This window comes from Mustelus asterias, chromosome 9 (assembly GCF_964213995.1).
Source record: "Mustelus asterias chromosome 9, sMusAst1.hap1.1, whole genome shotgun sequence".
NCBI classification, from domain to species: Eukaryota; Metazoa; Chordata; class Chondrichthyes; order Carcharhiniformes; family Triakidae; genus Mustelus; species Mustelus asterias.
The window spans coordinates 77,397,931-77,413,286 of NC_135809.1; the positions used below are offsets into that span (position 1 = coordinate 77,397,931).

Consider the following 15,356-nt stretch of genomic DNA (forward strand, 5'->3'; position numbering starts at 1 on the left):
ACCATCCTGGAGTCCCGTTCGCACCCACAGAATCACCTGTCCGTGCCTCTAACCGACGCATCCCCCACCACTATTGCTCTCCTAACCCCTCTCTTTCCTTTCCAGGCCACAGAGCCTGACTCTGTGCCAGTGACCTGGTCGCTGTGGCTTACCCCTGGAGAGTCATCCTCCTCCACACTATCCAAAACAATATACTTGTTTTGGAGGGGGACAACCACAGGTGACCCCTCCACTAATTGCTCACTCCCCTCCCCTCTCACACCTGTCGCCGAGCCCTTCCTATTATGAGAGACAGCCACTGGAGTACTCTCTGGTATGTTACCCTTCTGACCTTTACTCCTCCTAACTGTGACCCACATGTCTTCCTCCCGATGCCCCAGTGTAACTAGTTCCCTATAACTCATGTCAATTATTCTCTCATTCTCCCTGACTAGACCAAGGTCAGCAATCTGCAGCTCCAGTTCCGTGACGCGGTCCCTCAGGAGCTGCAGTTCCACGCACCTGGCGCAAATGTGAACCCCCAGGAGGCTAGGTGTTTCCAGGAACTCCCACATCCCACACCGGAAGCACCGAACTGGCCTATCATTCATAGTTACCCTTATCCTATATAGGTTTGGATAAAAATAACTTACCCTGCCTCGCCCTTTCTGCCTAAGCCCTGTGAGCCAAAGCCCTGACAGCTTTCACTTAGCTTCCCACTCACTCCACTGCCCGCTCCCGATGCTGCCCGCTGTATAGAGTGACTTTTATACTAAAAAACACAATCTCCCAGAATCCCCTGCAGCCTACTCCCACTTCCTCAGAGTTTAAACCCTTGAAAAAAGCCCGTGAAAAAAACGGATTAAATAAATAATTCACAGCACTTTACTCACCCTCAGTACTCCTGCTGAGAATCTCTCCCTCTGTCCTGCACCACTTCGAACAAATGATAGTTTTTCAATAATTCATATTTGTTGAGCATGACCTTCCTTTTTGAAATCTACGTTTTTTAAATTATATTTTCAGCATCTAGAAGTTTTTCTATCATCTTTGAGTAAAGATTCCATTTTCTTTTTTATCAGTTACGTTGGGCCAATTGATCTATAACTTGGACTTGTTCTCTTTCTCTTTTTAAATATAGGAACATGTTAGCAGTTCTCCAGCAGTATTCTATGTTTGAATGAATGATATATATGTGTAGTAGTATCTATGCTATCACTTTTAATTCTTGATGTACAGCTATGTCTTCCAAAGGACCAGGAGTTATATTTCTTTATTTAGTTTGCCAATTTCTACTTTCCTAATTTCTTTGAATTCTTTGCAAATGTTTTTGTATTTCCTTTGCTGTCTGTGCACTTTGGGTACACTTAATTAATTTATTCCAATTTTGTCATTTCTTTAATAATTTATAGTAAGTCACGACTGGATAGATTCTGCTTTTTAGTGGAAAATTACTCTCCCAGACTCCATCATTGTTATAAATGATTCCTACTGCTGTTCTATTTATTTGTCCGTCAATACATTTTCTTCTTTATTTTCCCTAGTTCTTTTCTCATCTTTCCTTTGTTTTTTTTCTCATCTTTCGAAAATCATTATTCCCAATTAATTACACGGGGCTTTGTCTTATTTCTGCCCTTCCCAATCTGTATCTTAAACTTTATTATGATATGATTACTATTGCCTCGATGCTCCCCCACACTTTCTTCTTTAATCTTTTCCTTACACATCATGCTTTAAAACATGTATCACTCACCCTATTTGTTTTTAAATAATACAGAATGGTTTTTTTTGAATAAGTGGTATTATCATAGTAAAATTCATGAGTGATGCTATGAAAAACTTCAGTCATAGTGACTGGTCTAGCCTCTAGGTCCCGTTAAAGAACTAGGCTAGCCGGTCAATTTGTCACCAGCGTACTGCGAATCTGACTGGCTTCATTATTGCAACAAATAATTTTTCACTGCATAATTGGTTTACTGGACCAATTGTGTAGATATTGATTGATTTTGTTTCTACTGACCTTTTGTACTGATAAATTCTACTTGGATCCACAGGCCGAGAAAGTCACTGAATTCTGAAACAGCCCTAACCAGAGTCACAAAACATATCCTGTCTGACAGTGACCTGGTAAATTATCCCTCCTCAAACTGATGGTTTGGCCACTATTTCTGTGGTGAAGGGAGGTAGTGATGCACAAGACTATCTACATCTTTGTCTATTTTCCTCCCGTTCTGCCCTCTTTAAATTATGATGTGGAGATGCCGGCGTTGGACTGGGGTAAACACAGTAAGAGTTTTAACAACACCAGGTTAAAGTCCAACAGGTTTATTTGGTAGCTCCGAAAGCTAATGGCATTTGCTACCAAATAAACCTGTTGGACTTTAACCTGGTGTTGTTAAAACTCTTACTCTCTTTAAGTTATGCATGACGGGCATTGCTGGACAAGATCTAATCTCTGTCCTGCCCTGATGGGTTAAAAACGAATTCTAACATCAGCTGTTTTGTTGCCTCAGATTTCACTGTTCCTTTGCAAACAGATGATTTGCTGAGATCTCTCTTCAAACGTGAAACGTAGGAGGCTTAGGGGTGATCTTATGGAGATCTATGAAGTAATGAGGGGCCTAGATAAGCTAGTCAATATCTTTTCCCAAAGGTAGGGGAGTCTAAGATTAGAGGGCATAGGTTTAAGGGGAAAGGTACAAAAAGGTCCAGGGGGCAATTTTTTCACACAGAGGGTAGTGAGTGTCTGGAACGAGCTGCCAGAGGTAGTAGTAGAGGCAGGTATAATATTGTCTTTTAAAAAGCATTTAGATAGTTACATGGGTAAGATGGGTGTGTAGGGATATGGGCCAAACATGGGCAATTGGGGCTAGCTTAGTGGTTAAAAACTGGGCAGCTTGGACAAGTTGGGCCGAAGGGCCTGTTTTTATGCTGTAAACCTCTATAACTCTATAAGACCAACATCAGAGAAATTGAACATTGAGGTTACAGATATGGAATAGGTCCATTTTAAATGGAAAGCACTTATGGAATCAGGACTCCATGTAAGACAGAGTGGATACGGGAGCCTTGAGACAGAAAGCAAAGTTTTAGATGAGCTGGAAGCTCGTGGAGGATGAGTCAGTGAGCCTTGGGAAAGTCTACTGTGAAGGTGATAAAGGTCTGGATAAGAGTTTCAGCAGCCAGTGATGGTCTCAGAGGCAGGAGTGGCCCATGCAGGTGTGGGAGCAGCTGCATTTTCACAAGCTGTGGCACTACTCATTTTTAATCCATTTTCTATCCTGATGCAACCCGTGATTATCTGATCCTGATGTGTATGATCTGTGATGTGATCCTGGAAGATTCTGGCTAAATTTTGGTGAAGGGGAGCCGAGTTAAGTTCGGGAAATTCTTGTTTGATCGAGGTGGTCGGAGACACCCGGGGTGGGGCCGGGTTTGCAGTGGCCGTTTCGCTGGTGAGCAGGCCTACAGTTCGGTGATGCTGTTGATGCCTAGATGATGGCCACCATCATGAGTGAAGTTGTGGATGACGATCTTAGCTCTCTGACATTTTTAGTGCGCATTTTGAGGAACTGCGAGATCCTTAAAAGAATGGTTGAAATGGAGAAAAGAATCCTGGCAATGGAGAAGGCAGTTTCCTCGGTGAAGGCTCACCTTCAATTCTTGGAAAGCTTGCTGCATGGTATGTTGAATGTCTGGTTGACTCGGGGAGAGGGGGCTGAGGAAGGAGTGTCCCTAAGGCCGGTCTCCCGGAAGGTGCTGGAATGAATCTCTGACCGAATTTCAGAATTGGCTATAATGCTTTCACAATCTCGATTTGAGGGTTGGGCATCTCGGGTTCGAGAAAGCACATTGTACCTGGTTTTCGAGGCTCGGGGTCAATCAAAGGTTCTGGCCACTGGTCCTATGTTGTCTTGTCCTCGGTGCTCGTTGAGAAGGTTTGGACGTGGCTGATTTTGTTGGGTCCTCGCCACCAGCTGGGGCCTAGGCTTTTCTTTGCCGGAGCTTCGAGATGACAACATGGTGAAGGTGTAGAGGCTTTGGTAAAACTCTGGATGGATCCTGAATGTTGCTCAACAATCCTACCTTTTTGTGTTCCGTAGATGGTTATATTATCCTGCAGTTTATCATTAATCCTGAATTTTGTTCCCAGAAGATTATAATCCTGATTTTGTGATATTATCTTTTATCCTGATGAGGGTGTATGATACATGAGCACAGAGATGTTTGTCGCCTTTTATCGTGTTATTCTGTGAAAATGAGGATTGTTTATTTCTTTTTCTTTCAATGGTATTTGTCCATGGTGTACTTTGGCAGTGGAACGGGGAAGGCTGGGATTTACTGTTTGTGGATCTCCTTTCCAATGGGGAGTATGCTGAGTTGGTTGTATGATGTGAAGGTTGTGCGGTATTTACCCGGTTGCCTTTTTTAATGTACTGTAATCCTTGCATTTACTGGCGGAGTACAATGTCGGTACCCCTCACTTTAATTTATTTTGTAAGAAAAGGTGAGTGGCCCAACAGCAAGGTGGTGGTATGTGGCTTGGTGAAGAGATGATGGAGAAAGCCTTATGAGTCCTCCTTGTGGGTGAGGATAGTCTTCCATTAGAACTCTTGGGATCCTGTTTTTCTTTTGGAGTTTTGGTTATTATGGGATTAAGGAATCCTTGATTCCTGTGAAAGTACAGATCATGTATCCTGGAAAAGACTGGGTCCCTTTTTTTTCTGTCGTTAGAGTTGGGGAATTGTGTTCTGGTGCATGCCCAGGCATAGATGATTAATCCTAGGATATCTAGCCTTATTAGGTTGCTCTTCTATTTTGGTTTAGCTGCACAGGCAGTGGCTATTTGTTCATTTGGCCCATGGAATGTATGGTGGGTATTTTCAGTTTTTCTGATAAGGGGTAACGGGTTGAATCCCATTGATTCTGGGATCTAGGTGGCACTTTTGAGGTATCTAGAGAGAGGGATAGTTGGTGGGTAAGTGTGCTGTTAATATTCTACTGCAGGGTGACGTAAGGCAGGTCAGTGCAGTGGTGGCTGGGTTGGTTGGACGTGGGAGCGGTTGTCCTCCCCAAGGTGTCCCCTTTTGGGGCTTCTAGACCACTTTTCTTCCTGGGGCTGAGTGTGCAGATTGGTTGTATCTTTTGTGGATGCAGGGTGGTCTGCCACTCCCTGATCGTTCACAAGTCTTGGATAAAGTTCATGAGGCTCACCTGGGTGCCCCCCAAATGAAAGGTTTAGCCAGGTCATATGTTTGGCAGCCTAATATGGACCAGGACTTGGAGAACAAGGTGAAACCCTGTTCTGCGTGTCAGATCAACCAGACAATGGCTTCACCAGCACCACTACATCCAGTGGCCTAAAATTTATGTGGACTTTGCAGCGCCTTCTTGGGTCATATGTTTCTAGTTATCATGGATGCGCATTCTAAATGGTTGGAAGTACACATCTTGAGCAACGTTACAGCTCCCATTATGATAAAGAAGCTACACCCAAGTTTTTGCAGCTCATGGTTTATCCGATTCTCTTATTTCTAATAATAGAATAATGTTTGAGTGATTTGTTCCAAGAGTTAATGCAAAGGAATGGACTATGCCATGTGCATACTGTGCCTTTTCATAACCTTCAAATGGTTTAGTAGAGTGAGCTGTTTAGATACTGAAAGGATTGAGAAGAATGGCAGGTGATACTTTGGGAACCAAGCTTTCACGGTTCTTGTTCCAGTATTGTATCACGCCTAAAGCAACAACAGAACTCTCACCAGCTAAATTACTGATGAGTAGGAAGCCAAAGTCACACCTGGATCTGCTACATCCAGATGTCAACGTGAGAGTGGGAAGGAGATAAGAAATGGTTCTTGTTATACAAAGATTTCCAGCCCGGAAGATGACTAGGGACATTCATGCACAGATGCTCAACTTACTCCTGCAACCACAAGTCCAGCTCCACTGAAACAAATCTCTCACCAGTGTCTACAGAGTCACCAGTGGTACTGCACAGGTCACAGTGTATTTGCAAAGCTCCTGAAAGACTGATATATAATTGAGACATGGGTTTCATTGTTTCTTTCCTGAAGGGGAATTGAAATTAAGGGGTGGAGAGGGGGTGGTGGTGGGGGGGGGAAGTGTTATAGAATGTTATAGTTAAGCATCTTCCTATTTGAATGTATACACTGATGTATTTAGTGGGTATCAGTGTGTGTGAGTGATGCCAGGGGTAGCGTGGGTTTTTGTGCATCTTACCATGAGGGAGCTGTGTAACTGGCTGCTTCCAGCTCTGAGTCCATGCGGCACTGTATTTCAATATTTTTTATAAGTAAAGAGTGACGATCACATGTTCGACCATGTTTTTGTGGCCAAGTTACCCCAAAAATCTGTAATAAAAAGATCCTTTTAGAAAAAGAATAGTCACAGCACAGAAGGAGGTTGTTGAGCTCTTTCTGTCAGTGACGGGTTTTTGTAAGAGAGTCTCTCCCTCCCCCCTCTCTCCCTCGCCCCCTCTCTCCCTCGCCCCCCCTCTCTCCCTCGCCCCCCTCTCTCCCTCGCCCCCCCTCTCTCCCTCGCCCCCCTCTCTCCCTCGCCCCCCTGAGGGTCAATTAGGGCAATGAGAATGTAAATTCAGTGGCTCAGGGATGCTGAAGACACTGACTTTAACCTCGCTAATGCTAAATTGAAGTGGGAACTTTGCTGCAAAAGGCTTGTGCTGAAAGCTTCTAAAGGAGAGTGAATCTGAGCTTCAGAGAAGGAGAATAAATGGTGTATCAGTGGTCTCTTTAAATGCTCTTATGCATGTTTGATTACAGCTGGATCCAAATCCCAGCAGTACGGCAGGATAAGTGAATCACGCAGCTGGCCAGCTGTGTGATTCACTTATCCTGTTGCACTGCTGGGGGGCATTATTTATGGAACTTTCTCTAGAAAGTAATGAATTCTAATTGGTATTTTGGTGTCATTGTGAATGGCCCTGTGGATGTAAGTCATGTGTGAAATTTCTTTTCCTGACTGGAACTGTTATCCTGCTGGCAGGTGTTAGGAAACAGGGATGATGAGTGTACAGTAACTGAGCTACATACTTGTGAATGAGGTGTGGTGTTTCACAACTCGTGGTGTTATTTTATCTGTCTGCTGGTGGGCCTTCATGCCAAATGACGAATGTTGCATGTCATTAAAATGTATTCTTCATTTCCAGTGTTCATGAATTAAGTCATTCTTATTAAATACCAATTTAAAGCAATTTCCAAAAATCAGGTAATTATTTTCAAAAGAGGGACATAGCGTTATAGAGCCTTGTTCAAGCACTGTTATAGTCTATTCTGCGCTTGGATTTTTAATCCTTCATACTTAGCAACACTTGCATGATAACAAATTTGATGCAAACTTTCAAATGCAATGATAGGCCAGTTCTGTGGTCTGATATGAACAGGAACATTAATCTGGATGGTATACATAGTCTCTTTCAAGATGTCCGTCCCTTTCTAGCCCTCCAAATTTTTTAAAAATTACTCCATCCTTAAAGTTGCAAAGCCAATGCTCAGAATGGACCAGGCAATCCGAAATCCTTTCCTTGCTTGCTCCAAAAACCACATTCCAAATCCAATTAAATCCAGTTCATGGTCCCCACAAGAGATGATGTGGAGATGCCGGCATTGGACTGGGATACACACAGTAAGAAGTCTCACAACACCAGGTTAAAGTCCAACAGGTTTATTTGGTAGCACAAGCCACTAACCTTCGGAGTGCTGCCCCTTCATCAGGTGAGTGGGAATTCAGTAACAGAACTCCCCACAAGAGAGACAAACAAGATCCGAACTGACAAGATAAGGCATTGCACCCCATCTCGGGCTTGATCCGACTGACACTTGATTTTAACCAAAAGACCAAGAAGCGATACCATCAACATCCCATACTGCCCTCAAGTAGTAGGTAATTACAAGTCTGGAGGGGATCCAGATTTAAGTGGACCATTTGCCCTAAGATCAAGTGTGGTATGGATCGGATGCTGCGCTTGGTTGAGGTCATTGGGTTGCATTTAAGCTTCATTTGAAGCAATTTTTAAAAGTGGCATCTCGGCCTTTTGGCTAAGATGCAAATGAGATCAAGTTTTGGAGGAGGTGAGTCTGCACCTACTCCAATCAGCTTGGCCCATGTAGATCAGTGTCAGCTTGGATCGGAAATGTCTCAACTTTTTGAGACTCTGAATTGGACTTGATTTGATTGAATTGGAAAAGGATATTAAAAAAATTGTGCAAGGAAACTGTCTATAAGGTTTAGTGAAAGTGGAATATCTCTGATCCAGTAATTGGAAAATGGAGCCCACTTGAAGGATTTATTATCCTGCACCCACAGAACTGGCACATCATTGGTTGGAATCGCTTCTTGGCCTTTTGGCTAAGATCAAGTGTAGTATGGAGAGGATGCTGCGCTTGGTTGAAGTCATTGGGTCACATTCAAGCTTCATATTCATATGAAGCAATTTTTAAAAGCGGCATCTCGGCCTTTTGGCTAAGATGCAAATGAGATCAAGCCTTGGAGGAGGAATCCTCCCCCTCCTCCAATCAGCTTGGCTCATGTAGATCAGGCCCAAGGCAGGTGTGAAGGCCCTGTCTTGTCAGCTTGGATCGGAAATGTCTCAACTTGTTGAGACTCTGAATTGGACTTGATTTGATTGAATTGGAAAAGTACAAAAAAAAATTGGTTGGTCTGAGTTTAGTCTATTTGCGAATGCTGTTCTGTTGGTATTACTGTGATTGACTGATAGGTGGTGACTAGCATTTCTTACAGTACTTCATTTAATAGCAGCAGCTCAAATAGACTTTATACAGCGTGGAGAAAAGGTTTCATTATAAACATCTGATCCTACACAAATCACGACACTTCAAAGTATTGTGAGTGGAGCACTCCAGACATTTCAACATAATAACAGTATAAATGTACGTATTATAGATTCACTGACTGCAATATTTAAATTCTATTAAAACTGTTCAGAGTTTAATTGTTTCCTTTATTCTTTTCCTTCAGTCTGATAATTGCTTCAGAAAATGTTTAATATTCGACTGGAATTATCATCAAATGCAGCAATGGGGTATTTACCCCAGTGTTGCTGTATTTAATACCCTAACAACCAGCAGTGTAACTCCCTCCATCTGTATCTTTTAATACTGCCAAGCCCTCCTGTAATAACTTATTGTGTGTTTGCATGGTGAGATCTGTTCCCAGAACAACCTGCTGGTCACAATTTCATTGAATAATATCCTCCTGTAATAGGCTTTACTAAAGAGGTGATGTGGCTGAGATGGGTTTTGCAGACAGTTCGACCATTGGAACAAAGGTCACTGACTTCCATGCACTAAAGCCACACTGACTGCAGCCACACTGCATCTTCTAGTGTTACAAATGTGGTCTAACAGCATTCCAGCACAGCACTCCAAAGCACTCCAAACACCAAAGCACTCCAGAACAGCATTTTGTTTGACCATTTTTAATGTTTGGCGCTTGCAATGAGAATATAGCAATTCATTCATACTTTGGTTGCAGCCAGTAACTTGAGCAAAATAAATCAAGGTACTGTACTGGAGTGTCAACTTGAGGGGATCCTGCACTGTTCCAGGTTCTGTCTTCTGTAAGAGACATTAAACCAAAGCTCCAACTGCTCTCCTGAATGAGCATTAAAGATCCAATTGCACTATTTTGGAGAAGAGCAGGGGAGATGTCCCCATTTTCCTGGCCAGTCGGCATCAGAGTATCACATTGCTTGCTGTTTGTGGCATTTTGTCGTGATTACATTCCAACAGTGATTACACTTCCAAAGCACTTTGTTGTCTCTGCTGTGTTTTGGGACATCCTGAGGCTCTGAATGGCATTATATAAGTGTGTGTTCCTTTCTTTACTGTATTTAATAACAACCTTGAAGATTTATTACCTGAAACCTGAAGTTGTTATTGGTACAAAATCCCTCAAAAGAAAACAGCACATTCTTTGTTCATGCAAGTCCAGAGCAGAAGTAGGCCACCTGACTCCTCTGGCATCCAATAAGATCATGGCTGATCTGATTATAACCTCCACTTCACATTCCTGCCTACCCCAATAACCTTTCACCCCCAGAATCTATCTAGCTCTGCCTTAAAAATAGTCAAAGACTCTGTTCCACTGCCTTTTGAGGAAGAGAGTTCAGGAGACTCTCCACCCTTTGAGAGAAAAAAGTTATCCTAATCTCTATCTTGAGTGACCCCCTGATTTTGAAAGTGACCCTTAGCATTAGACTCTCCCTCAAGAGGAAACAACCTCCTCACTTACACTCTCAAGACCCCTCAGGCTCTTAAAGATTTCAACCAAGTCACCACTTACTCTTCTAAACCCCAGCAGATACAAGCCTAACCTGTCCAACCTTTCCATTCCTGGTATTAGTCTAGTAAATATGAACTGCTTCTAACATATTTACATCTTTGCTTACCAGTCAGCAGAGGGCAGTACAAGCTCGTTTTAAAACCACTAGGCAGTAGTGTACATTTTAATTTTCCTATTTAACACTTACAATGCCCTAAAAGAGGGTTTAACACTGCCATAACATTACATCTCGGACTAACTATGAAGCTTGCTAAGATTATGTGATGCCAACTGAGCACTGAATTTGCCCTGACCAGTGGTACCAAGCATTGGTCTTTCCAAAATCCACATTTTTCTGTTAACTGCTGCGATTTATCAGCACTTCAAAATGCGAGACCATAGCAATATGATACAACTCCTGATCCTGAGTGGCTCTGGGAACCCTGCTGCGGTATTTTAGAATCGTTGGGACCTGCAGGCCAGATCCAAGGTCGTCCCATCCTCTGTCATTGAGCTACAGTATGCAGACATTGTTTGCACATGCTGAGGTCGAGCTCCAAACCATTGTCAACGTTTTTACTAAGTAGTACGAAAGGATGGGCCTCGCAGGCAAAGGTCTTGTACCAACTTGCCCCTGCCGCGCAGCACTGCCCCAGTTTCTCAAAATCCATGGTGAGGCCTTGGACAACGTGGGAGTCTACTATTAACAAGGGTAGACATTGATGTAGTCCTACATCGCTTCAGTATGCCTGTGCAGACCTCCCACCCATCTATGTGGCTCAGAGATACAGCCTATGTACAGCAGGCACTTCAAAATCCTGGAGAAGTACCACTAGCACTACCTCCGCAAGATCCTGCCAATAGGTGCACCAAAGTCGGTGTTCTCGCTCAGGGCAGCATCCCCAGCATCAAAACATTGACCACGGTCGATCAGTTCTGCTGGGTGGGCCACGTGCCTGACACAAGACTGCCAAAATAAGCACTATTACTCAGCTTCGACACGGCAAGCAAGCCTCAGGAAGGCAGAGGAAATGCTTCAAGGACACCTTCAAAACCTACTTGAAAAAGTGCAGCATCTCCATGACACCTGGGAATCATTGGCCCAAGACCGCCCAAAGTGGAGGAAAAGCTTCGGGAAGGAGCTGAACGCCTCGAGTTTCATCACCGAGAGCAAGCTCAAGCCAAGTATCGACAGAGAAAGGACAACATGGCAACCTGGGCACTCTATCCAACCATTCCTCCAACCACCATCTGCCCCACCTGGGACAAAGACACACTGATCTATTCGTATAAATGGAATACCCCACAGAAATATAATATCTATTGATAGCTCTTTTGAGTTTTCCAAGTCAGTTTCCATAGACGCTGTAACACATACTCCGATACCAGCTAAAAGGGCAATTTTTTTCCATAAATGTCACTGAAATATGAATCCATATCGCTGCAGTATAAATTATGCAGTGCATTCGCACTCCAGTAGAAGTTATGTAGTGCTATTGCACTGCCGTATGAGTTACTTGGGGAAGTCACACTCTAGCATCAGTTATGCAGTGTAATAACACTACAGTTGGAGTTTCACAACAGGTGCATCTTGTCCAGGAACTTGACAAATTTTCATAAAATGATGAGAGCTGTATGTGCTATCTGGAATAACGCGTATTATCTGAATGGGCTCTTGTTTCTCCACATTCAAAGCTGCATGTTTCCCTCCCTGCATGGTGTTCCCAAACTGCCAGCATAAGCAACATCCTGCTGACTTGCTCTGCACTCCACAGCTGCACTCTTCCCTGCTAGAGCTGTGGAATGCTGTTCAAGCTGCAATTACTGTAGCTTTGAAGTGCCTAAATGTTTCAAACCTCTTGTTTAATGGGTATGTAAGTATGGATGGGGTGGGGTGAGGAGGAGGAGTGGGCTTGGTGACAGTGACTCGATCTCCCTGAATGGAAAAAGGCTGTGCATATTGAATTCTACTACAATTAATGACCTCGTGGTAGGAATGATGCCATATAGGATTGTCAACTCTGGAAAACATATTCCTGGTGGTTTCATCATGTGGCCTCCTAGCTCCAACTTGCGCACAGCCATAGAACTTTTTCCTCACTTCCAATATGTTCATAACTAATAAATGAAGAAAGGAAAATGGAAAAAGGCACCTTTTTTAATGCTGCCGTGATTTTTTTCCAGGGTTGTTTGTGAGAAATGTTTAATTCTTAGACGGTTGAGAGCTCTTATGGAAATCAGACTCATTATTTGCTCTAACTGCTATCTATGTTTCATTTTCCTAGCTGTCAACAGGGAAAATTTACCAATGGAATTTAGCAGCTTAAAACTAAAATGTTAGCTTTCTGAGAAAAGCATGCATTTTGACATCAGTGATGTTAAAAGTCTCGTGAAAGTAGCAGCATAGAGGGTTCATTATGTATATAATGTTTTGGGAGATAGCTAAACATTCAGGCCAAATTCAAAAACGCACAGTGCTGGTGATCACACAGGGAATTTGGAAGAATGTACAGTGCTGATGGTAATACTGATGTTTCTGATATGAATTCATGAAAAAAGATTGATACTTTATTTTGTTGTGGGGGGTCTGAAAGGCATTTATTTAACTCCTAGCTAGATTGGTGCTCCTTTTATAAATTGAAAAACTGCATTCAAATGAGCTAGTTAGTAATGAGAAGCAAATCTCCAATACAGTCTTGTGTTGCCTAGCACTGCAGAGAAATAAAGAGCTCCCCAGCAGGGTCAGTGTTTTTAGTGTCGGTGCAGGGTGAGAAATGGGAAGATTTCCATGATCTCATGCTTGGTATTCATTGAGAATTGTGTTTCTGTTTCCCTGTTATCTCCGGCCAAGTACATTTGAAGAACTAGAGATTATGCTGGTTGAACAGGCCAATTGTGACTGTAACAATGCAAGAGGTATGAGTTGTTCTTAATGTGGCATGCTCTAGGCATTTAGCCATGAGAGCAAAATTATTGTTTTGACGTCAAATGTGGATAAAGTAAACTAATTGGTGCCCCTTGAATGGCCTGAGATCCAGTTTGACCCCACACAACCAACAATAATCATTATTGTGGGACATACTATATCACGTCACTGAATTTGATAATTTATCACGTTGCATTCAAGTTTATATTTAGATGCTGTGGTGGCAAAGTATGTATTGATTATCATTATTTACTAATTCATTTATTTTTATCTTGGATTTTCCCAGAATCCCATACACTCCCATACACTCTCTCCTTCTCTAACTCTTTCCCCCTCACGCGCTCTCTCGCTCGCGCGCTCTCTCGCACGCTCTCTCTCTCGCGCGCTCTCGCTCGCACGCTCTCGCTCGCGTGCTCTCGCTCGTTCGCGCGCTCGCTCTCGCTCGTGCTCCCTCTCGCTCGCGCTCCCTCTGGCGCTCCCTCTCCCTCTCTGGCGCTCCCTCTCCCTCTCTGGCACTCCCGCGCCCTTTCTGGCCCGCCCGTTTGCTGCCCGCCTCTGGCCCGTCGGCTCGCCGCCCGCCCTACCTCTCTGGCGCGCGCTCACACAGACATAGAAAATTAGCCTTGGCGAAACTGGAATCAATCGGTATCCAGTGGAACATTCTCCACTGGTTGGAGTCATACCTAGCACAAAGGGAGATGGTTGTGGTTGTTGGAGGTCAGCCACCTTAGTTACAGATCATCACTGCAGGAGTTCCTCTGTGTAGTGTCCTTGACAAAACCGTCTTAAGCTGCTTCATCCGTAACCCTCTTCCCATCATAAGGTCAGAACTGGGATGTTCGCTTATAATCGCACAATGTTCAGAACCATTCGCAACTCCAGATACTGAAGCAAGACCTAGACAATACTTAGGCTGAAAAGTGGCAAGTAACATTTGTGCCACACAAGTGTCAGCAATGACTATTTCCAACCAGAGAGAATCTAACCATTGCCCTTTGCATTCAGTGGCATTACCGTCACTGAATCCCCTACTATCAACATCCTGGGGGTTACCATTGACCAGAGACTGAACTGGACTAGCCATATAAATACTGTGCTCAGAGGCTACGGATCCTGTGGCAAGTAACTCCCCTCCCGACTCCCCAAAGCCTGTCCTCCATCCACAAGGTGCAAGTCAGGAGCATGATGGAATACTCTCTACTGGCCTGGATGGATGCAGCTCCAATAACACTCAAGAAGTTTAAACCATCCGGGACAAAGCCGCCTGAATGATTGGCAGCCCATCCTCAAGCATTCACTCCCTCCAGCAGCAGTGTGTACCGTCTAAAAGATACACTGCCAGAACTTACCATCGCTCCTTGGGCAGCATCTTCCAAACCCACGACCACTGCCATCTAGAAGGATAAGGGCAGTACACTCATGGGGACACCAACGCCTGAAGTTCATCTCCAAGTCACTCACCATCCTGACTTTGAAATATATCGTTGTTTCATCACTGTTGCTGGGGTTACAATCTTGGAACTCCTTCCCTAACAGCACTGTGGGTGTACCTACATCATATGGACTGCAGTGATTCAAAAAGGCAGCTCACCACCACCACCTCGAGGGCAATTGGGGATGGTCAATAAATACTGATCTACTGACCACCACATCCCAAGAATAAATAGAAGTGAAATTGGGTGGCCTGTTTGTTTAATAGTCTCTTTACCCTTGCTGCTCAGCATTGAAACCATGCAACATCTACTTTTATGTATGTTAGCTATCCCTTTTCTTCCCCTCTTCTGTTCCCTCTCGTATCTCCACTCTGTTCAATAAGCAATTTCAAAAGGAAAAACTAATTTTATTTATACTTCTAACAGAAAGAGGTTATGGAGTAATGGGACCACCTCTGTTGCTTTTAGCAAGTTACCACTTGTGATGTATTACTTATTAATACATCACCATTATGCATCTTTTGGCCCAGAGATGTTAAGCTGGAGCCCCATTTTTCCTCTCCTAAAAGTCATAACATTATTCAGATAAGAGTGGGGCGATTCTGTCCAGTGTCCCGGTCAACACCTTTCCATTAACTAACACTAGCAAAACATATCATAGAACCATAGAAACGTTACAGCACAGAAGGGGGCCA

At 43.6% G+C, this 15,356-nt stretch overlaps 1 protein-coding gene and 1 pseudogene across 2 annotated transcripts in view; both read left to right on the top strand.

Moving 5' to 3' along the window:
- Positions 1 to 15,356, top strand: part of pdhx (pyruvate dehydrogenase complex component X) — a 285,318-nt gene that overhangs the window by 18,783 nt on the left and 251,179 nt on the right. The window lies entirely within an intron of this gene.
- On the top strand, positions 8,348 to 8,548 carry LOC144499312 (U2 spliceosomal RNA; annotated as a pseudogene).